This window comes from Taudactylus pleione, unplaced genomic scaffold (assembly GCF_031769625.1).
Source record: "Taudactylus pleione unplaced genomic scaffold, aTauple2 ptg000967l, whole genome shotgun sequence".
Lineage (NCBI taxonomy): Eukaryota > Metazoa > Chordata > Amphibia > Anura > Myobatrachidae > Taudactylus > Taudactylus pleione.
The window spans coordinates 13062501-13080401 of record NW_028285368.1 but is presented as its reverse complement, the minus strand read 5'-3'; the positions used below and the strand labels follow the sequence as shown (position 1 = coordinate 13080401).

The following is a 17901-nucleotide window of genomic DNA, read 5'->3' as shown; positions in this document are numbered from 1 at the left end:
AATTTTTTCAACTTATCAATGAATTTACTTGAGTTAAGAAGTAAAAGAGGTCTAAAGTTAATGGTTTTGAGTACCTACAGCCAAACCACACTGGACATGCCCAATCTTGTCTGATCTTGGAAACTATGCAGTGTTGGGCCTGGTTAGTACTTGGATGGGAGACCACCTGGGAATACCAGATGCTGTAGGTAATTTTATACTGCCATAACATTCTTTTCTATTACATTTTACATTTCATTTTTCAACTTATCATTGAATTTACTTGAGTTAAGAAGTAAAAGAGGTCTAAAGTTAATGTTTTTGAGCACCTACAGCCAAACCACACTGGACATGCCCAATCTCGTCTGATCTTGGAAGCTATGCAGTGTTGGGCCTGGTTAGTACTTGGATGGGAGACCACCAGTGATTACCAGATGCTGTAGGTAATTTTATACTGCCATAACATTCTTTTCTATTACATTTTAAATTTAATTTTTTCAACTTATCAATGAATTTACTTGAGTTAAGAAGTAATAGAGGTCTAAAGTTAATGTTTTTGAGCACCTACAGCCAAACCACACTGGACATGCCCAATCTCGTCTGATCTTGGAAGCTATGCAGTGTTGGGCCTGGTTAGTACTTGGATGGGAGACCACCTGGGAATACCAGGTGCTATAGGTAATTTTATATAGCCATAACATTCTTTTCTATTACATTTTACATTACATTTTTTCAACTTAGCAATGAATTTACTTGAGTTAAGAAGTAAAAGAGGTCTAAAGTTAATATTTTTCAGCACCTATAGCCAAACCACACTGGACATGGCCAATGTCGTTTGATCTTGGAAGCTATGCAGTGTTGGGAATGGTCAATACTTGGATGGGAGACCACCTGGGAATACCAGGTGCTGTAGGTAATTTTATACTGCCATAACATTCTTTTCTAGAACATTTTACATTTAATTTTTTCAACTTATCAATGAATTTACTTGAGTTAAGAAGTAAAAGAGGTCTAAAGTTAATGTTTTTGAGCACCTACAGCCAAACCACACAGGACATGCCCAATCTCATCTGATCTTGGAAGCTATGCAGTGTTGGGCCTGGTTAGTACTTGGATGGGAGACCACCTGGGAATACCAGGAGCTGTAGGTAATTTTATACTGCCATAACATTCTTTTCTATTATATTTTACATTTAATTTTACAACTTATCATTGGATTTACTTGAGTTAAGAAGTAAAAGAGGTCTAAAGTTAATGTTTTTGCGCACCTACAGCCAAACCACACTGGACATGCCCAATCTCGTCTGATCTTGGAAGCTATACAGTGTTGGGCCTGGTTAGTACTTGGATGGGAGACCACCTGGGAATACCAGGAGCTGTAGGTAATTTTATACTGCCATAACATTCTTTTCTATTATATTTTACATTTAATTTTACAACTTATCTTTGGATTTACTTGAGTTAAGAAGTAAAAGAGGTCTAAAGTTAATGTTTTTGCGCACCTACAGCCAAACCACACTGGACATGCCCAATCTCGTCTGATCTTGGAAACTATGCAGTGTTGGGCCTGGTTAGTACTTGGATGGGAGACCACCTGGGAATACCAGGTGCTGTAGTTAATTTTATACTGCCATAACATTCTTTTCTATTACATTTTACATTTAATTTTTTCAACTTATCAATGAATTTACTTGAGTTAAGAAGTAAAAGAGGTCTAAAGTTAATGGTTTTGAGCACCTACAGCCAAACCACACTGGACATGCCCAATCTCGTCTGATCTTGGAAGCTTTGCAGTGTTGGGACTGGTTTGTACTTGGATGGGAGACTACCTAGGAATCCCAGGTTCTGTAGGTAATTTTATACTGCCATAACATTCTTTTCTATTACATTTTACATTTAATTTTTTCAACTTATCAATGAATTTACTTGAGTAAAGAAGTAAAAGAGGTCTAAAGTTAATGTTTTTGAGCACCTACAGCCAAACCACAGTGGACATGCCCAATCTCGTGTGATCTTGGAAGCTATGCAGTGTTGGGCCTGGTTAGTACTTGGATGGGAGACCACCTAGGAATCCCAGGTGCTGTAGGTAATTTTATACTGCAATAACAGTCTATTACATTTTACATTTCATTTTTTCAACTTATCAATGAATTTACTTGAGTAAAGAAGTAAAAGAGGTCTAAAGTTAATGTGTTTGAGCACCTACAGCCAAACCACACTGGACATGCCCAATCTCGTCTGATAAAGGAAGCGATGCAGTGTTGGGCCTGGATGGTATTGGATGGGAGACCACCTAGGAATCCCTAGTGCTGTAGGTAATTTTATAGAGCCATAACATTCTTTTCTATTACATTTTACATTACATTTTTTCAACTTATCAATGAATTTACTTGAGTTAAGAAGTAATAGCGGTATAAATTTAATGCTTTTGGGTACCTACAGCCAAACCACACTGGACATGCCCAATCTCGTCTGATCTTGGAAACTATGCAGTGTTGGGCATGGTTAGTACTTGGATGGGAGACCACCTGGGAATACCAGGTGCTGTAGGTAATTTTATACTGCCATAACATTCTTTTCTATTACATTTTACATTTAATTTTTTCAACTTATCAATGAATTTACTTGAGTTAAGAAGTAAAAGAGGTCTAAAGTTAATGGTTTTGAGCACCTACAGCCAAACCACACTGGACATGCCCAATCTCGTCTGATCTTGGAAGCTATGCAGTGTTGGGCCTGGTTAGTACTTGGATGGGAGACCACCTGGGAATACCAGGTGCTGTAGGTAATTTTATACTGCCATAACATTCTTTTCTATTACATTTTACATTTCATTTTTCAACTTATCATTGAATTTACTTTAGTTAAGAAGTAAAAGAGGTCTAAAGTTAATGTTTTTGAGCACCTACAGCCAAACCACACTGGACATGCCCAATCTCGTCTGAACTTGGAAGCTATGCAGTGTTGGGCGTGGTTAGTACTTGAATGGGAGACCACCAGGGATTACCACGTGCTGTAGGTAATTTTATACTGCCAGAACATTCTTTTCTATTACATTTTAAATTTAATTTTTTCAACTTATCAATGAATTTACTTGAGTTAAGAAGTAATAGAGGTCTAAAGTTAATGTTTTTGAGCACCTACAGCCAAACCACACTGGACATGCCCAATCTCGTCTGATCTTGGAAGCTATGCAGTGTTGGGCCTGGTTAGTACTTGGATGGGAGACCACCTGGGAATACCAGGTGCTGTAGGTCATTTTATGCAGCCATAACTTTCTTTTCTATTACATTTTACATTTAATTTTTTCAACTTATCAATGAATTTACTTGAGTTAAGAAGTAAAAGAGGTCTAAAGTTAATGGTTTTGAGTACCTACAGCCAAACCACACTGGACATGCCCAATCTTGTCTGATCTTGGAAACTATGCAGTGTTGGGCCTGGTTAGTACTTGGATGGGAGACCACCTGGGAATACCAGATGCTGTAGGTAATTTTATACTGCCATAACATTCTTTTCTATTACATTTTACATTTCATTTTTCAACTTATCATTGAATTTACTTGAGTTAAGAAGTAAAAGAGGTCTAAAGTTAATGTTTTTGAGCACCTACAGCCAAACCACACTGGACATGCCCAATCTCGTCTGATCTTGGAAGCTATGCAGTGTTGGGCCTGGTTAGTACTTGGATGGGAGACCACCAGTGATTACCAGATGCTGTAGGTAATTTTATACTGCCATAACATTCTTTTCTATTACATTTTAAATTTAATTTTTTCAACTTATCAATGAATTTACTTGAGTTAAGAAGTAATAGAGGTCTAAAGTTAATGTTGTTGAGCACGTACAGCCAAACCACACTGGACATGCCCAATCTCGTCTGATCTTGGAAGCTATGCAGTGTTGGGCCTGGTTAGTACTTGGATGGGAGACCACCTGGGAATACCAGGTGCTATAGGTAATTTTATATAGCCATAACATTCTTTTCTATTACATTTTACATTACATTTTTTCAACTTAGCAATGAATTTACTTGAGTTAAGAAGTAAAAGAGGTCTAAAGTTAATATTTTTCAGCACCTATAGCCAAACCACACTGGACATGGCCAATGTCGTTTGATCTTGGAAGCTATCCAGTGTTGGGAATGGTCAATACTTGGATGGGAGACCACCTGGGAATACCAGGTGCTGTAGGTAATTTTATACTGCCATAACATTCTTTTCTAGAACATTTTACATTTAATTTTTTCAACTTATCAATGAATTTACTTGAGTTAAGAAGTAATAGAGGTCTAAAGTTAATGCTTTTGCGCACCTACAGCCACACCACACTGGACATGCCCAATCTTGTCTGATCTTGGAAGCTATGCAGTGTTGGGCCTGGTTAGTACTTGGATGGGAGACCACCTGGGAATACCAGGAGCTGTAGGTAATTTTATACTGCCATAACATTCTTTTCTATTATATTTTACATTTAATTTTACAACTTATCATTGGATTTACTTGAGTTAAGAAGTAAAAGAGGTCTAAAGTTAATGTTTTTGCGCACCTACAGCCAAACCACACTGGACATGCCCAATCTCGTCTGATCTTGGAAGCTATACAGTGTTGGGCCTGTTTAGTACTTGGATGGGAGACCACCTGGGAATACCAGGAGCTGTAGGTAATTTTATACTGCCATAACATTCTTTTCTATTACATTTTACATTTCATTTTTTCAACTTATCAATAAATTTACTTGAGTTAAGAAGTAATAGCGGTATAAATTTAATGCTTTTGGGCACCTACAGCCAAACCACACTGGACATGCCCAATCTCGTCTGATCTTGGAAACTATGCAGTGTTGGGCCTGGTTAGTACTTGGATGGGAGACCACCTGGGAATACCAGGTGCTGTAGTTAATTTTATACTGCCATAACATTCTTTTCTATTACATTTTACATTTAATTTTTTCAACTTATCAATGAATTTACTTGAGTTAAGAAGTAAAAGAGGTCTAAAGTTAATGGTTTTGAGCACCTACAGCCAATCCACACTGGACATGCCCAATCTCGTCTGATCTTGGAAGCTATGCAGTGTTGGGACTGGTTTGTACTTGGATGGGAGACTACCTAGGAATCCCAGGTTCTGTAGGTAATTTTATACTGCCATAACATTCTTTTCTATTACATTTTACATTTAATTTTTTCAACTTATCAATGAATTTACTTGAGTAAAGAAGTAAAAGAGGTCTAAAGTTAATGTTTTTGAGCACCTACAGCCAAACCACAGTGGACATGCCCAATCTCGTGTGATCTTGGAAGCTATGCAGTGTTGGGCCTGGTTAGTACTTGGATGGGAGACCACCTAGGAATCCCAGGTGCTGTAGGTAATTTTATACTGCAATAACAGTCTATTACATTTTACATTACATTTTTTCAACTTATCAATGAATTTACTTGAGTAAAGAAGTAAAAGAGGTCTAAAGTTAATGTCTTTGAGCACCTACAGCCAAACCACACTGGACATGCCCAATCTCGTCTGATAAAGGAAGCGATGCAGTGTTGGGCCTGGATGGTACTTGGATGGGAGACCACCTAGGAATCCCTAGTGCTGTAGGTAATTTTATATAGCCATAACATTCTTTTCTATTACATTTTACATTAAATTTTTTCAACTTATCAATGAATTTACTTGAGTTAAGAAGTAATAGCGGTATAAATTTAATGCTTTTGGGCACCTACAGCCAAACCACACTGGACATGCCCAATCTCGTCTGATCTTGGAAACTATGCAGTGTTGGGCCTGGTTAGTACTTGGATGGGAGACCACCTGGGAATACCAGGTGCTGTAGGTAATTTTATACTGCCATAACATTCTTTTCTATTACATTTTACATTTAATTTTTTCAACTTATCAATGAATTTACTTGAGTTAAGAAGTAAAAGAGGTCTAAAGTTAATGGTTTTGAGCACCTACAGCCAAACCACACTGGACATGCAAAATCTCGTCTGATCTTGGAAGCTATGCAGTGTTGTGCCTGGTTAGTACTTGGATGGGAGACCACCTGGGAATACCAGGTGCTGTAGGTAATTTTATACTGCCATAACATTCTTTTCTATTACATTTTACATTTCATTTTTCAACTTATCATTGAATTTACTTGAGTTAAGAAGTAAAAGAGGTCTAAAGTTAATGTTTTTGAGCACCTACAGCCAAACCACACTGGACATGCCCAATCTCGTCTGAACTTGGAAGCTATGCAGTGTTGGGTGTGGTTAGTATTTGAATGGGAGACCACCAGGGATTACCACGTGCTGTAGGTAATTTTATACTGCCATAACATTCTTTTCTATTACATTTTAAATTTAATTTTTTCAACTTATCAATGAATTTACTTGAGTTAAGAAGTAATAGAGGTCTAAAGTTAATGTTTTTGAGCACCTACAGCCAAACCACACTGGACATGCCCAATCTCGTCTGATCTTGGAAGCTATGCAGTGTTGGGCCTGGTTAGTACTTGGATGGGAGACCACCTGGGAATACCAGGTGCTGTAGGTCATTTTATGCAGCCATAACTTTCTTTTCTATTACATTTTACATTTAATTTTTTCAACTTATTAATGAATTTACTTGAGTTAAGAAGTAAAAGAGGTCTAAAGTTAATGTTTTTGAGCACCTACAGCCAAACCACACTGGACATGCCCAATCTCGTCTGATCTTGGAAGCTATGCAGTGTTGGACATGTTTAGTACTTGGATAGGAGACCACCTAGGAATCCCAGGTGCTGTAGGTAATTTTATACTGCCATAACTTCTTTTCTATTACATTTTAAATTTAATTTTTTCAACTTATCATTGAATTTACTTGAGTTAAGAAGTAAAAGAGGTCTAAAGTTAATGGTTTTGAGCACCTACAGCCAATCCACACTGGACTTGCCCCATCTCGTCTTATCTTGGTAGCTATGCAGTGTTGGGCATGGGCAGTACTTGGATGGGAGACCACCTGGGAAAACCAGCTGCAGTAGGTAATTTTGTACTGCCATAACATTCTTTTCTATTACATTTTACATTTAATTTTTTCAACTTATCAATGAATTTACTTGAGTTAAGAAGTAATAGAGGTCTAAAGTTAATGTTTTTGAGCACCTACAGCCAAACCACACTGGACATGCCCAATCTCGTCTGATCTTGGAAGCTATGCAGTGTTGGACATGTTTAGTACTTGGATAGGAGACCACCTAGGAATCCCAGGTGCTGTAGGTAATTTTATACTGCCATAACTTCTTTTCTATTACATTTTAAATTTAATTTTTTCAACTTATCATTGAATTTACTTGAGTTAAGAAGTAAAAGAGGTCTAAAGTTAATGGTTTTGAGCACATACAGCCAATCCTCACTGGACTTGCCCCATCTCGTCTTATCTTGGTAGCTATGCAGTGTTGGGCATGGTCAGTACTTGGATGGGAGACCACCTGGGAAAACCAGCTGCAGTAGGTAATTTTGTACTGCCATAACATTCTTTTCTATTACATTTTACATTTAATTTTTTCAACTTATCAATGAATTTACTTGAGTTAAGAAGTAATAGAGGTCTAAAGTTAATGTTTTTGAGCACCTACAGCCAAACCACACAGGACATGCCCAATCTCGTCTGATCTTGGAAGCTATGCAGTGTTGGGACTGGTTTGTACTTGGATGGGAGACTACCTAGGAATCCCAGGTTCTGTAGGTAATTTTATACTGCCATAACATTCTTTTCTATTACATTTTACATTTAATTTTTTCAACTTATCAATGAATTTACTTGAGTAAAGAAGTAAAAGAGGTCTAAAGTTAATATTTTTGAGCACCTACAGCCAAACCGCAGTGGACATGCCCAATCTTGTCTGATCTTGGAAGCTATGCAGTGTTGGGCCTGGTTAGTACTTGGATGGGAGACCACCTAGGAATCCCAGGTGCTGTAGGTAATTTTATACTGCCATAACAGTCTATTACATTTTACATTTAATTTTTTCAACTTATCAATGAATTTACTTGAGTAAAGAAGTAAAAGAGGTCTAAAGTTAATGTCTTTGAGCACCTACAGCCAAACCACACTTGACATGCCCAATCTCGTCTGATATTGGAAGCTATGTAGTGTTGGGCCTGGATAGTACTTGGATGGGAGACCACCTAGGAATCCCTGGTGCTGTAGGTAATTTTATATAGCCATAACATTCTTTTCTATTACATTTTACATTACATTTTTTCAACTTATCAATTAATTTACTTGAGTTAAGAAGTAAAAGAGGTCTAAATTTAATGTTTTTGAGCGCCTATAGCCAAACCACACTGGACATGCCCAATCTCATCTGATCTTGGAAGTTATGCAGTGTTGGGCCTGGTTAGTACTTGAATGGGAGACCACCTGGGAATATCAGGTGCTGTAGGTAATGTTAAACTGCCATAACATTCTTTTCTATTAAATTTTACATTTAATTTTTTCAACTTATCAATGAATTTACTTGAGTTAAGAAGTAAAAGATGTCTAAAGTTAATGTTTTTGAGCACCTACAGTCAAACCACACTGGGCATGCCCAATCTCGTCTGATCTTGGAAGCTATGCAGTGTTTGGCCTGGTTTGTACTTGGATGGGAGACCTCCTGGTAATACCAGGTGCTGTAGGTAATTTTATACTGCCATAACTTTCTTTTCTATTACATTTTACATTTAATTTTTTCAACTTATCATTGAATTTACTTGAGTTAAGAAGTAATAGCGGTATAAATTTAATGCTTTTGGGCACCTACAGCCAAACCACACTGGACATGCCCAATCTCGTCTGATCTTGGAAGCTATGCAGTGTTGGGCCTGGTTAGTACTTGGATGGGAGACCACCTGGGAATACCAGGTGCTGTAGGTAATTTTATACTCCCATAACATTCTTTTCTATTACATTTTACATTTCATTTTTCAACTTATCATTGAATTTACTTGAGTTTAGAAGTAAAAGAGGTCTAAAGTTAATGTTTTTGAGCACCTACAGCCAAACCACACTGGACATGCCCAATCTCGTCTGAACTTGGAAGCTATGCAGTGTTGGACCTGTTTAGTACTTGGATAGGAGACCACCTAGGAATCCCAGGTCCTGTAGGTAATTTTATACTGCCATAACATTCTTTTCTATTACATTTTACATTTAATTTTTCAACTTATCATTGAATAAACTTGAGTTAAGAAGTAAAAGAGGTCTAAAGTTAATACTTTTGAGCACCTACAGCCAGTCCACACTGGACATGCCCCATCTCGTCTTATCTTGGTAGCTATGCAGTGTTGGGCATGGTCAGTACTTGGATGGGAGACCACCTGGGAAAACCAGCTGCAGTACGTAATTTTATACTGCCATAACATTCTTTTCTATTACATTTTACATTTAATTTTTTCAACTTATCAATGAATTTACTTGAGTTAAGAAGTAATAGAGGTCTAAAGTTAATGTTTTTGAGCACCTACAGCCAAACCACACTGGACATGCCCAATCTCGTCTGATCTTGGAAGCTATGCAGTGTTGGACCTGTTTAGTACTTGGATAGGAGACCACCTAGGAATCCCAGGTGCTGTAGGTAATTTTATACTGCCATAACATTCTTTTCTATTACATTTTAAATTTAATTTTTTCAACTTATCAATGAATTTACTTGAGTTAAGAAGTAATTGAGGTCTAAAGTTAATGTTTTTGAGCACCTACAGCCAAACCACACTGGACATGCCCAATCTCGTCTGATCTTGGAAGCTATGCAGTGTTGGGCCTGGTTAGTACTTGGATGGGAGACCACCTGGGAATACCAGGTGCTGTAGGTAATTTTATACTGCCATAACATTCTTTTCTATTACATTTTACATTTAATTTTTTCAACTTATCAATGAATTTACTTGAGTTAAGAAGTAATAGAGGTCTAAAGTTAATGCTTTTGCGCACCTACAGCCACACCACACTGGACATGCCCAATCTTGTCTGATCTTGGAAGCTATGCAGTGTTGGGCCTGGTTAGTACTTGGATGGGAGACCACCTGGGAATACCAGGAGCTGTAGGTAATTTTATACTGCCATAACATTCTTTTCTATTATATTTTACATTTAATTTTACAACTTATCATTGGATTTACTTGAGTTAAGAAGTAAAAGAGGTCTAAAGTTAATGTTTTTGCGCACCTACAGCCAAACCACACTGGACATGCCCAATCTCGTCTGATCTTGGAAGCTATACAGTGTTGGGCCTGTTTAGTACTTGGATGGGAGACCACCTGGGAATACCAGGAGCTGTAGGTAATTTTATACTGCCATAACATTCTTTTCTATTACATTTTACATTTCATTTTTTCAACTTATCAATAAATTTACTTGAGTTAAGAAGTAATAGCGGTATAAATTTAATGCTTTTGGGCACCTACAGCCAAACCACACTGGACATGCCCAATCTCGTCTGATCTTGGAAACTATGCAGTGTTGGGCCTGGTTAGTACTTGGATGGGAGACCACCTGGGAATACCAGGTGCTGTAGTTAATTTTATACTGCCATAACATTCTTTTCTATTACATTTTACATTTAATTTTTTCAACTTATCAATGAATTTACTTGAGTTAAGAAGTAAAAGAGGTCTAAAGTTAATGGTTTTGAGCACCTACAGCCAATCCACACTGGACATGCCCAATCTCATCTGATCTTGGAAGCTATGCAGTGTTGGGACTGGTTTGTACTTGGATGGGAGACTACCTAGGAATCCCAGGTTCTGTAGGTAATTTTATACTGCCATAACATTCTTTTCTATTACATTTTACATTTAATTTTTTCAACTTATCAATGAATTTACTTGAGTAAAGAAGTAAAAGAGGTCTAAAGTTAATGTTTTTGAGCACCTACAGCCAAACCACAGTGGACATGCCCAATCTCGTGTGATCTTGGAAGCTATGCAGTGTTGGGCCTGGTTAGTACTTGGATGGGAGACCACCTAGGAATCCCAGGTGCTGTAGGTAATTTTATACTGCAATAACAGTCTATTACATTTTACATTACATTTTTTCAACTTATCAATGAATTTACTTGAGTAAAGAAGTAAAAGAGGTCTAAAGTTAATGTCTTTGAGCACCTACAGCCAAACCACACTGGACATGCCCAATCTCGTCTGATAAAGGAAGCGATGCAGTGTTGGGCCTGGATGGTACTTGGATGGGAGACCACCTAGGAATCCCTAGTGCTGTAGGTAATTTTATATAGCCATAACATTCTTTTCTATTACATTTTACATTACATTTTTTCAACTTATCAATGAATTTACTTGAGTTAAGAAGTAATAGCGGTATAAATTTAATGCTTTTGGGCACCTACAGCCAAACCACACTGGACATGCCCAATCTCGTCTGATCTTGGAAACTATGCAGTGTTGGGCCTGGTTAGTACTTGGATGGGAGACCACCTGGGAATACCAGGTGCTGTAGGTAATTTTATACTGCCATAACATTCTTTTCTATTACATTTTACATTTAATTTTTTCAACTTATCAATGAATTTACTTGAGTTAAGAAGTAAAAGAGGTCTAAAGTTAATGGTTTTGAGCACCTACAGCCAAACCACACTGGACATGCCCAATCTCGTCTGATCTTGGAAGCTATGCAGTGTTGGGCCTGGTTAGTACTTGGATGGGAGACCACCTGGGAATACCAGGTGCTGTAGGTAATTTTATACTGCCATAACATTCTTTTCTATTACATTTTACATTTCATTTTTCAACTTATCATTGAATTTACTTGAGTTAAGAAGTAAAAGAGGTCTAAAGTTAATGTTTTTGAGCACCTACAGCCAAACCACACTGGACATGCCCAATCTCGTCTGAACTTGGAAGCTATGCAGTGTTGGGTGTGGTTAGTATTTGAATGGGAGACCACCAGGGATTACCACGTGCTGTAGGTAATTTTATACTGCCATAACATTCTTTTCTATTACATTTTAAATTTAATTTTTTCAACTTATCAATGAATTTACTTGAGTTAAGAAGTAATAGAGGTCTAAAGTTAATGTTTTTGAGCACCTACAGCCAAACCACACTGGACATGCCCAATCTCGTCTGATCTTGGAAGCTATGCAGTGTTGGGCCTGGTTAGTACTTGGATGGGAGACCACCTGGGAATACCAGGTGCTGTAGGTCATTTTATGCAGCCATAACTTTCTTTTCTATTACATTTTACATTTAATTTTTTCAACTTATTAATGAATTTACTTGAGTTAAGAAGTAAAAGAGGTCTAAAGTTAATGTTTTTGAGCACCTACAGCCAAACCACACTGGACATGCCCAATCTCGTCTGATCTTGGAAGCTATGCAGTGTTGGACATGTTTAGTACTTGGATAGGAGACCACCTAGGAATCCCACGTGCTGTAGGTAATTTTATACTGCCATAACTTCTTTTCTATTACATTTTAAATTTAATTTTTTCAACTTATCATTGAATTTACTTGAGTTAAGAAGTAAAAGAGGTCTAAAGTTAATGGTTTTGAGCACCTACAGCCAATCCACACTGAACTTGCCCCATCTCGTCTTATCTTGGTAGCTATGCAGTGTTGGGCATGGGCAGTACTTGGATGGGAGACCACCTGGGAAAACCAGCTGCAGTAGGTAATTTTGTACTGCCATAACATTCTTTTCTATTACATTTTACATTTAATTTTTTCAACTTATCAATGAATTTACTTGAGTTAAGAAGTAATAGAGGTCTAAAGTTAATGTTTTTGAGCACCTACAGCCAAACCACACTGGACATGCCCAATCTCGTCTGATCTTGGAAGCTATGCAGTGTTGGACATGTTTAGTACTTGGATAGGAGACCACCTAGGAATCCCAGGTGCTGTAGGTAATTTTATACTGCCATAACTTCTTTTCTATTACATTTTAAATTTAATTTTTTCAACTTATCATTGAATTTACTTGAGTTAAGAAGTAAAAGAGGTCTAAAGTTAATGGTTTTGAGCACCTACAGCCAATCCACACTGGACTTGCCCCATCTCGTCTTATCTTGGTAGCTATGCAGTGTTGGGCATGGTCAGTACTTGGATGGGAGACCACCTGGGAAAACCAGCTGCAGTAGGTAATTTTGTACTGCCATAACATTCTTTTCTATTACATTTTACATTTAATTTTTTCAACTTATCAATGAATTTACTTGAGTTAAGAAGTAATAGAGGTCTAAAGTTAATGTTTTTGAGCACCTACAGCCAAACCACACTGGACATGCCCAATCTCGTCTGATCTTGGAAGCTATGCAGTGTTGGGACTGGTTTGTACTTGGATGGGAGACTACCTAGGAATCCCAGGTTCTGTAGGTAATTTTATACTGCCATAACATTCTTTTCTATTACATTTTACATTTAATTTTTTCAACTTATCAATGAATTTACTTGAGTAAAGAAGTAAAAGAGGTCTAAAGTTAATATTTTTGAGCACCTACAGCCAAACCGCAGTGGACATGCCCAATCTTGTCTGATCTTGGAAGCTATGCAGTGTTGGGCCTGGTTAGTACTTGGATGGGAGACCACCTAGGAATCCCAGGTGCTGTAGGTAATTTTATACTGCCATAACAGTCTATTACATTTTACATTTAATTTTTTCAACTTATCAATGAATTTACTTGAGTAAAGAAGTAAAAGAGGTCTAAAGTTAATGTCTTTGAGCACCTACAGCCAAACCACACTTGACATGCCCAATCTCGTCTGATATTGGAAGCTATGTAGTGTTGGGCCTGGATAGTACTTGGATGGGAGACCACCTAGGAATCCCTGGTGCTGTAGGGTAATTTTATATAGCCATAACATTCTTTTCTATTACATTTTACATTACATTTTTTCAACTTATCAATTAATTTACTTGAGTTAAGAAGTAAAAGAGGTCTAAATTTAATGTTTTTGAGCGCCTATAGCCAAACCACACTGGACATGCCCAATCTCATCTGATCTTGGAAGTTATGCAGTGTTGGGCCTGGTTAGTACTTGAATGGGAGACCACCTGGGAATATCAGGTGCTGTAGGTAATGTTAAACTGCCATAACATTCTTTTCTATTAAATTTTACATTTAATTTTTTCAACTTATCAATGAATTTACTTGAGTTAAGAAGTAAAAGATGTCTAAAGTTAATGTTTTTGAGCACCTACAGTCAAACCACACTGGGCATGCCCAATCTCGTCTGATCTTGGAAGCTATGCAGTGTTTGGCCTGGTTTGTACTTGGATGGGAGACCTCCTGGTAATACCAGGTGCTGTAGGTAATTTTATACTGCCATAACTTTCTTTTCTATTACATTTTACATTTAATTTTTTCAACTTATCATTGAATTTACTTGAGTTAAGAAGTAATAGCGGTATAAATTTAATGCTTTTGGGCACCTACAGCCAAACCACACTGGACATGCCCAATCTCGTCTGATCTTGGAAGCTATGCAGTGTTGGGCCTGGTTAGTACTTGGATGGGAGACCACCTGGGAATACCAGGTGCTGTAGGTAATTTTATACTCCCATAACATTCTTTTCTATTACATTTTACATTTCATTTTTCAACTTATCATTGAATTTACTTGAGTTTAGAAGTAAAAGAGGTCTAAAGTTAATGTTTTTGAGCACCTACAGCCAAACCACACTGGACATGCCCAATCTCGTCTGAACTTGGAAGCTATGCAGTGTTGGACCTGTTTAGTACTTGGATAGGAGACCACCTGGGAATCCCAGGTCCTGTAGGTAATTTTATACTGCCATAACATTCTTTTCTATTACATTTTACATTTAATTTTTCAACTTATCATTGAATAAACTTGAGTTAAGAAGTAAAAGAGGTCTAAAGTTAATACTTTTGAGCACCTACAGCCAATCCACACTGGACATGCCCCATCTCGTCTTATCTTGGTAGCTATGCAGTGTTGGGCATGGTCAGTACTTGGATGGGAGACCCCCTGGGAAAACCAGCTGCAGTACGTAATTTTATACTGCCATAACATTCTTTTCTATTACATTTTACATTTAATTTTTTCAACTTATCAATGAATTTACTTGAGTTAAGAAGTAATAGAGGTCTAAAGTTAATGTTTTTGAGCACCTACAGCCAAACCACACTGGACATGCCCAATCTCGTCTGATCTTGGAAGCTATGCAGTGTTGGACCTGTTTAGTACTTGGATAGGAGACCACCTAGGAATCCCAGGTGCTGTAGGTAATTTTATACTGCCATAACATTCTTTTCTATTACATTTTAAATTTAATTTTTTCAACTTATCAATGAATTTACTTGAGTTAAGAAGTAATTGAGGTCTAAAGTTAATGTTTTTGAGCACCTACAGCCAAACCACACTGGACATGCCCAATCTCGTCTGATCTTGGAAGCTATGCAGTGTTGGGCCTGGTTAGTACTTGGATGGGAGACCACCTGGGAATACCAGGAGCTGTAGGTAATTTTATACTGCCATAACATTCTTTTCAATTACATTTTACATTTAATTTTTCAACTTATCATTGAATTTACTTGTGTTAAGAAGTAAAAGCGGTCTAAATTTAACACTTTTGAGCACCAACATCCAAACCACAGTGGACATGCCCAATGTCGTCTGATCTTGGAAGCTATGCAGTGTTGGGCCTGGTTAGTACTTGGATGGGAGACCACCTGGGATTACCAGGTGCTGTAGGTAATTTTATACTGCCATAACATTCTTTTCTATTACATTTTACATTTCATTTTTCAACTTATCATTGAATTTACTTGAGTTAAGATGTAAAAGAGGTCTAAAGTTAATGTTTTTGAGCACCTACAGCCAAACCACACTGGACATGCCCAATCTCGTCTGAACTTGGAAGCTATGCAGTGTTGGGCCTGGTTAGTACTTGGATGGGAGACCACCTGGGATTACCAGGTGCTGTAGGTAATTTTATAGTGCCTAAACATTCTTTTCTATTACATTTTAAATTTAATTTTTTCAACTTATCAATGAATTTACTTGAGTTAAGAAGTAATAGAGGTCTAAAGTTAATGTTTTTGAGCACCTACAGCCAAACCACACTGGACATGCCCAATCTCGTCTGATCTTGGAAGCTATGCAGTGTTGGGCCTGGTTAGTACTTGGATGGGAGACCACCTGGGAATACCAGGTGCTGTAGGTAATTTTATGCAGCCATAACATTCTTTTCTATTACATTTTACATTTAATTTTTCAACTTTTCAATGAATTTACTTGAGTTAAGAAGTAAAAGAGGTCTAAAGTTAATGTTTTTGAGCACCTACAGCCAAACCACACTGGACATGCCCAATCTCGTCTGATCTTGGAAGCTATGCAATGTTGGGCCTGGTTAGTACTTGGATGGGAGACCACCTAGGAATCCCAGGTGCTGTAGGTAATTTTATACTGCCATAACAGTCTTTTCTATTACATTTTACATTTAATTTTTTCAACTTATCAATGAATTTACTTGAGTTAAGAAGTAAAAGATGTCTAAAGTTAAGGCTTTTAGCACCTATAGCCAAACCACACTGGACATGCCCAATCTCGTCTGATCTTGGAAGCTATGCAGTGTTGGGCCTGGTTAGTACTTGGCTGGGAGACCACCTGGGAATACCTGGTGCTGTAGGTAATTTTATATAGCCATAACATTCTTTTCTATTACATTTTACATTACATTTTTTCAACTTAGCAATGAATTTACTTGAGTTAAGAAGTAAAAGACGTCTAAAGTTAATATTTTTCAGCACCTATAGCCAAACCACACTGGACATGGCCAATGTCGTTTGATATTGGAAGCTATGCAGTGTTGGGCATGGTCAGTACTTGGATGGGAGACCACCTGGGAATACCAGGTGCTGTAGGTAATTTTATACTGCCATAACATTCTTTTCTATTACATTTTACATGTAATTTTTTCAACTTATCAATGAATTTACTTGAGTAAAGAAGTAAAAGAGGTCTAAAGTTAATGTCTTTGAGCACCTACAGCCAAACCACACTTGACATGCCCAATCTCGTCTGATATTGGAAACTATGCAGTGTTGGGCCTGGATAGTACTTGGATGGGAGACCACCTAGGAATCCCTGGTGCTGTAGGTAATTTTATATAGCCATAACAATCTTTTCTATTACATTTTACATTACATTTTTTCAACTTATCAATTAATTTACTTGAGTTAAGAAGTAAAAGAGGTCTAAATTTAATGTTTTTGAGCGCCTATTGCCAAACCACACTGGACATGCCCAATCTCGTCTGATCTTGGAAGTTATGCAGTGTTGGGCCTGGTTAGTACTTGAATGGGAGACCACCTGGGAATATCAGGTGCTGTAGGTAATTTTATACTGCCATAACATTCTTTTCTATTAAATTTTACATTTAATTTTTTCAACTTATCAATGAATTTACTTGAGTTAAGAAGTAAAAGATGTCTAAAGTTAATGTTTTTGAGCACCTACAGTCAAACCACACTGGACATGCCCAATCTCGTCTGATCTTGGAAGCTATGCAGTGTTTGGCCTGGTTTGTACTTGGATGGGAGACCACCTGGGAATACCAGGTGCAGTAGGTAATTTTATACTGCCATAACATTCTTTTCTAGAACATTTTACATTTAATTTTTTCAACTTATCATTGAATTTACTTGAGTTAAGAAGTAAAATAGGTCTAAAGTTAATGTTTTTGAGCACCTACAGCCAAACCACACTGGACATGCCCAATCTTGTCTGATCTTGGAAGTTATGCAGTGTTGGGCCTGGTTAGTACTTGGATGGGAGACCACCTGGGAATACCAGGAGCTGTAGGTAATTTTATACTGCCATAACATTCTTTTCTATTATATTTTACATTTAATTTTACAACTTATCATTGAATTTACTTGAGTTAAGAAGTAAAAGAGGTCTAAAGTTAATGTTTTTGAGCACCTACAGCCAAACCA

The 17901-nt window shown here is 37.4% G+C and overlaps 11 non-coding genes and 55 pseudogenes across 11 annotated transcripts; all 66 read left to right on the top strand.

Moving 5' to 3' along the window:
- The first annotated feature begins 72 nt into the window (after positions 1-72).
- LOC148472363 (5S ribosomal RNA) lies at positions 73-191 on the top strand (annotated as a pseudogene).
- A 115-nt stretch (positions 192-306) lies between these two features.
- Positions 307-425, top strand: LOC148472362 (5S ribosomal RNA; annotated as a pseudogene).
- Positions 426-541: 116 nt separating this feature from the next.
- Positions 542-660, top strand: LOC148472361 (5S ribosomal RNA; annotated as a pseudogene).
- A 351-nt stretch (positions 661-1011) lies between these two features.
- On the top strand, positions 1012-1130 carry LOC148472360 (5S ribosomal RNA; annotated as a pseudogene).
- A 115-nt stretch (positions 1131-1245) lies between these two features.
- LOC148472359 (5S ribosomal RNA) lies at positions 1246-1364 on the top strand (annotated as a pseudogene).
- A 115-nt stretch (positions 1365-1479) lies between these two features.
- Positions 1480-1598, top strand: LOC148472358 (5S ribosomal RNA; annotated as a pseudogene).
- A 116-nt stretch (positions 1599-1714) lies between these two features.
- LOC148472357 (5S ribosomal RNA) lies at positions 1715-1833 on the top strand (annotated as a pseudogene).
- A 116-nt stretch (positions 1834-1949) lies between these two features.
- Positions 1950-2068, top strand: LOC148472356 (5S ribosomal RNA; annotated as a pseudogene).
- A 345-nt stretch (positions 2069-2413) lies between these two features.
- LOC148472355 (5S ribosomal RNA) lies at positions 2414-2532 on the top strand (annotated as a pseudogene).
- Positions 2533-2648: 116 nt separating this feature from the next.
- LOC148472354 (5S ribosomal RNA) lies at positions 2649-2767 on the top strand. The gene has a single exon (XR_015873294.1). It is a non-coding gene; the product is annotated as a 5S ribosomal RNA (ribosomal RNA).
- Positions 2768-2882: 115 nt separating this feature from the next.
- LOC148472353 (5S ribosomal RNA) lies at positions 2883-3001 on the top strand (annotated as a pseudogene).
- Positions 3002-3117: 116 nt separating this feature from the next.
- On the top strand, positions 3118-3236 carry LOC148472352 (5S ribosomal RNA). The gene has a single exon (XR_015874348.1). It is a non-coding gene; the product is annotated as a 5S ribosomal RNA (ribosomal RNA).
- A 116-nt stretch (positions 3237-3352) lies between these two features.
- On the top strand, positions 3353-3471 carry LOC148472351 (5S ribosomal RNA; annotated as a pseudogene).
- Positions 3472-3586: 115 nt separating this feature from the next.
- Positions 3587-3705, top strand: LOC148472350 (5S ribosomal RNA; annotated as a pseudogene).
- Positions 3706-3821: 116 nt separating this feature from the next.
- LOC148472349 (5S ribosomal RNA) lies at positions 3822-3940 on the top strand (annotated as a pseudogene).
- A 351-nt stretch (positions 3941-4291) lies between these two features.
- Positions 4292-4410, top strand: LOC148472348 (5S ribosomal RNA; annotated as a pseudogene).
- A 115-nt stretch (positions 4411-4525) lies between these two features.
- Positions 4526-4644, top strand: LOC148472347 (5S ribosomal RNA; annotated as a pseudogene).
- Positions 4645-4760: 116 nt separating this feature from the next.
- Positions 4761-4879, top strand: LOC148472346 (5S ribosomal RNA; annotated as a pseudogene).
- A 116-nt stretch (positions 4880-4995) lies between these two features.
- Positions 4996-5114, top strand: LOC148472345 (5S ribosomal RNA; annotated as a pseudogene).
- A 116-nt stretch (positions 5115-5230) lies between these two features.
- On the top strand, positions 5231-5349 carry LOC148472344 (5S ribosomal RNA; annotated as a pseudogene).
- A 346-nt stretch (positions 5350-5695) lies between these two features.
- On the top strand, positions 5696-5814 carry LOC148472343 (5S ribosomal RNA). The gene has a single exon (XR_015874494.1). It is a non-coding gene; the product is annotated as a 5S ribosomal RNA (ribosomal RNA).
- Positions 5815-5930: 116 nt separating this feature from the next.
- Positions 5931-6049, top strand: LOC148472342 (5S ribosomal RNA; annotated as a pseudogene).
- Positions 6050-6164: 115 nt separating this feature from the next.
- On the top strand, positions 6165-6283 carry LOC148472341 (5S ribosomal RNA; annotated as a pseudogene).
- Positions 6284-6399: 116 nt separating this feature from the next.
- On the top strand, positions 6400-6518 carry LOC148472340 (5S ribosomal RNA). The gene has a single exon (XR_015874347.1). It is a non-coding gene; the product is annotated as a 5S ribosomal RNA (ribosomal RNA).
- A 116-nt stretch (positions 6519-6634) lies between these two features.
- On the top strand, positions 6635-6753 carry LOC148472339 (5S ribosomal RNA; annotated as a pseudogene).
- A 350-nt stretch (positions 6754-7103) lies between these two features.
- On the top strand, positions 7104-7222 carry LOC148472338 (5S ribosomal RNA; annotated as a pseudogene).
- Positions 7223-7572: 350 nt separating this feature from the next.
- LOC148472337 (5S ribosomal RNA) lies at positions 7573-7691 on the top strand (annotated as a pseudogene).
- Positions 7692-7807: 116 nt separating this feature from the next.
- LOC148472336 (5S ribosomal RNA) lies at positions 7808-7926 on the top strand (annotated as a pseudogene).
- A 111-nt stretch (positions 7927-8037) lies between these two features.
- Positions 8038-8156, top strand: LOC148472335 (5S ribosomal RNA; annotated as a pseudogene).
- A 116-nt stretch (positions 8157-8272) lies between these two features.
- Positions 8273-8391, top strand: LOC148472334 (5S ribosomal RNA; annotated as a pseudogene).
- A 116-nt stretch (positions 8392-8507) lies between these two features.
- LOC148472333 (5S ribosomal RNA) lies at positions 8508-8626 on the top strand (annotated as a pseudogene).
- A 116-nt stretch (positions 8627-8742) lies between these two features.
- LOC148472332 (5S ribosomal RNA) lies at positions 8743-8861 on the top strand. The gene has a single exon (XR_015873293.1). It is a non-coding gene; the product is annotated as a 5S ribosomal RNA (ribosomal RNA).
- A 115-nt stretch (positions 8862-8976) lies between these two features.
- LOC148472331 (5S ribosomal RNA) lies at positions 8977-9095 on the top strand (annotated as a pseudogene).
- A 350-nt stretch (positions 9096-9445) lies between these two features.
- On the top strand, positions 9446-9564 carry LOC148472330 (5S ribosomal RNA; annotated as a pseudogene).
- Positions 9565-9680: 116 nt separating this feature from the next.
- On the top strand, positions 9681-9799 carry LOC148472329 (5S ribosomal RNA). Its single transcript, XR_015873292.1, has one exon. It is a non-coding gene; the product is annotated as a 5S ribosomal RNA (ribosomal RNA).
- A 116-nt stretch (positions 9800-9915) lies between these two features.
- Positions 9916-10034, top strand: LOC148472328 (5S ribosomal RNA; annotated as a pseudogene).
- A 115-nt stretch (positions 10035-10149) lies between these two features.
- On the top strand, positions 10150-10268 carry LOC148472327 (5S ribosomal RNA; annotated as a pseudogene).
- A 116-nt stretch (positions 10269-10384) lies between these two features.
- On the top strand, positions 10385-10503 carry LOC148472326 (5S ribosomal RNA; annotated as a pseudogene).
- Positions 10504-10619: 116 nt separating this feature from the next.
- LOC148472325 (5S ribosomal RNA) lies at positions 10620-10738 on the top strand (annotated as a pseudogene).
- Positions 10739-10854: 116 nt separating this feature from the next.
- Positions 10855-10973, top strand: LOC148472324 (5S ribosomal RNA; annotated as a pseudogene).
- A 346-nt stretch (positions 10974-11319) lies between these two features.
- LOC148472323 (5S ribosomal RNA) lies at positions 11320-11438 on the top strand. The gene has a single exon (XR_015874493.1). It is a non-coding gene; the product is annotated as a 5S ribosomal RNA (ribosomal RNA).
- A 116-nt stretch (positions 11439-11554) lies between these two features.
- Positions 11555-11673, top strand: LOC148472322 (5S ribosomal RNA). The gene has a single exon (XR_015873291.1). It is a non-coding gene; the product is annotated as a 5S ribosomal RNA (ribosomal RNA).
- A 115-nt stretch (positions 11674-11788) lies between these two features.
- LOC148472321 (5S ribosomal RNA) lies at positions 11789-11907 on the top strand (annotated as a pseudogene).
- Positions 11908-12023: 116 nt separating this feature from the next.
- LOC148472320 (5S ribosomal RNA) lies at positions 12024-12142 on the top strand. The gene has a single exon (XR_015874346.1). It is a non-coding gene; the product is annotated as a 5S ribosomal RNA (ribosomal RNA).
- Positions 12143-12258: 116 nt separating this feature from the next.
- On the top strand, positions 12259-12377 carry LOC148472319 (5S ribosomal RNA; annotated as a pseudogene).
- Positions 12378-12727: 350 nt separating this feature from the next.
- LOC148472318 (5S ribosomal RNA) lies at positions 12728-12846 on the top strand (annotated as a pseudogene).
- A 350-nt stretch (positions 12847-13196) lies between these two features.
- On the top strand, positions 13197-13315 carry LOC148472317 (5S ribosomal RNA; annotated as a pseudogene).
- Positions 13316-13431: 116 nt separating this feature from the next.
- LOC148472316 (5S ribosomal RNA) lies at positions 13432-13550 on the top strand (annotated as a pseudogene).
- A 111-nt stretch (positions 13551-13661) lies between these two features.
- LOC148472315 (5S ribosomal RNA) lies at positions 13662-13780 on the top strand (annotated as a pseudogene).
- Positions 13781-13897: 117 nt separating this feature from the next.
- On the top strand, positions 13898-14016 carry LOC148472314 (5S ribosomal RNA; annotated as a pseudogene).
- A 116-nt stretch (positions 14017-14132) lies between these two features.
- Positions 14133-14251, top strand: LOC148472313 (5S ribosomal RNA; annotated as a pseudogene).
- Positions 14252-14367: 116 nt separating this feature from the next.
- Positions 14368-14486, top strand: LOC148472312 (5S ribosomal RNA). Its single transcript, XR_015873290.1, has one exon. It is a non-coding gene; the product is annotated as a 5S ribosomal RNA (ribosomal RNA).
- A 115-nt stretch (positions 14487-14601) lies between these two features.
- On the top strand, positions 14602-14720 carry LOC148472311 (5S ribosomal RNA; annotated as a pseudogene).
- Positions 14721-15070: 350 nt separating this feature from the next.
- LOC148472310 (5S ribosomal RNA) lies at positions 15071-15189 on the top strand (annotated as a pseudogene).
- Positions 15190-15305: 116 nt separating this feature from the next.
- Positions 15306-15424, top strand: LOC148472309 (5S ribosomal RNA; annotated as a pseudogene).
- Positions 15425-15539: 115 nt separating this feature from the next.
- On the top strand, positions 15540-15658 carry LOC148472308 (5S ribosomal RNA; annotated as a pseudogene).
- A 115-nt stretch (positions 15659-15773) lies between these two features.
- On the top strand, positions 15774-15892 carry LOC148472307 (5S ribosomal RNA; annotated as a pseudogene).
- Positions 15893-16008: 116 nt separating this feature from the next.
- LOC148472306 (5S ribosomal RNA) lies at positions 16009-16127 on the top strand. The gene has a single exon (XR_015873289.1). It is a non-coding gene; the product is annotated as a 5S ribosomal RNA (ribosomal RNA).
- Positions 16128-16242: 115 nt separating this feature from the next.
- Positions 16243-16361, top strand: LOC148472305 (5S ribosomal RNA; annotated as a pseudogene).
- A 115-nt stretch (positions 16362-16476) lies between these two features.
- Positions 16477-16595, top strand: LOC148472304 (5S ribosomal RNA; annotated as a pseudogene).
- Positions 16596-16711: 116 nt separating this feature from the next.
- On the top strand, positions 16712-16830 carry LOC148472303 (5S ribosomal RNA; annotated as a pseudogene).
- A 116-nt stretch (positions 16831-16946) lies between these two features.
- On the top strand, positions 16947-17065 carry LOC148472302 (5S ribosomal RNA; annotated as a pseudogene).
- A 116-nt stretch (positions 17066-17181) lies between these two features.
- LOC148472301 (5S ribosomal RNA) lies at positions 17182-17300 on the top strand (annotated as a pseudogene).
- A 116-nt stretch (positions 17301-17416) lies between these two features.
- On the top strand, positions 17417-17535 carry LOC148472300 (5S ribosomal RNA; annotated as a pseudogene).
- Positions 17536-17651: 116 nt separating this feature from the next.
- On the top strand, positions 17652-17770 carry LOC148472299 (5S ribosomal RNA; annotated as a pseudogene).
- Positions 17771-17885: 115 nt separating this feature from the next.
- LOC148472298 (5S ribosomal RNA) overlaps positions 17886-17901 on the top strand; it is a 119-nt pseudogene continuing 103 nt past the window's right edge.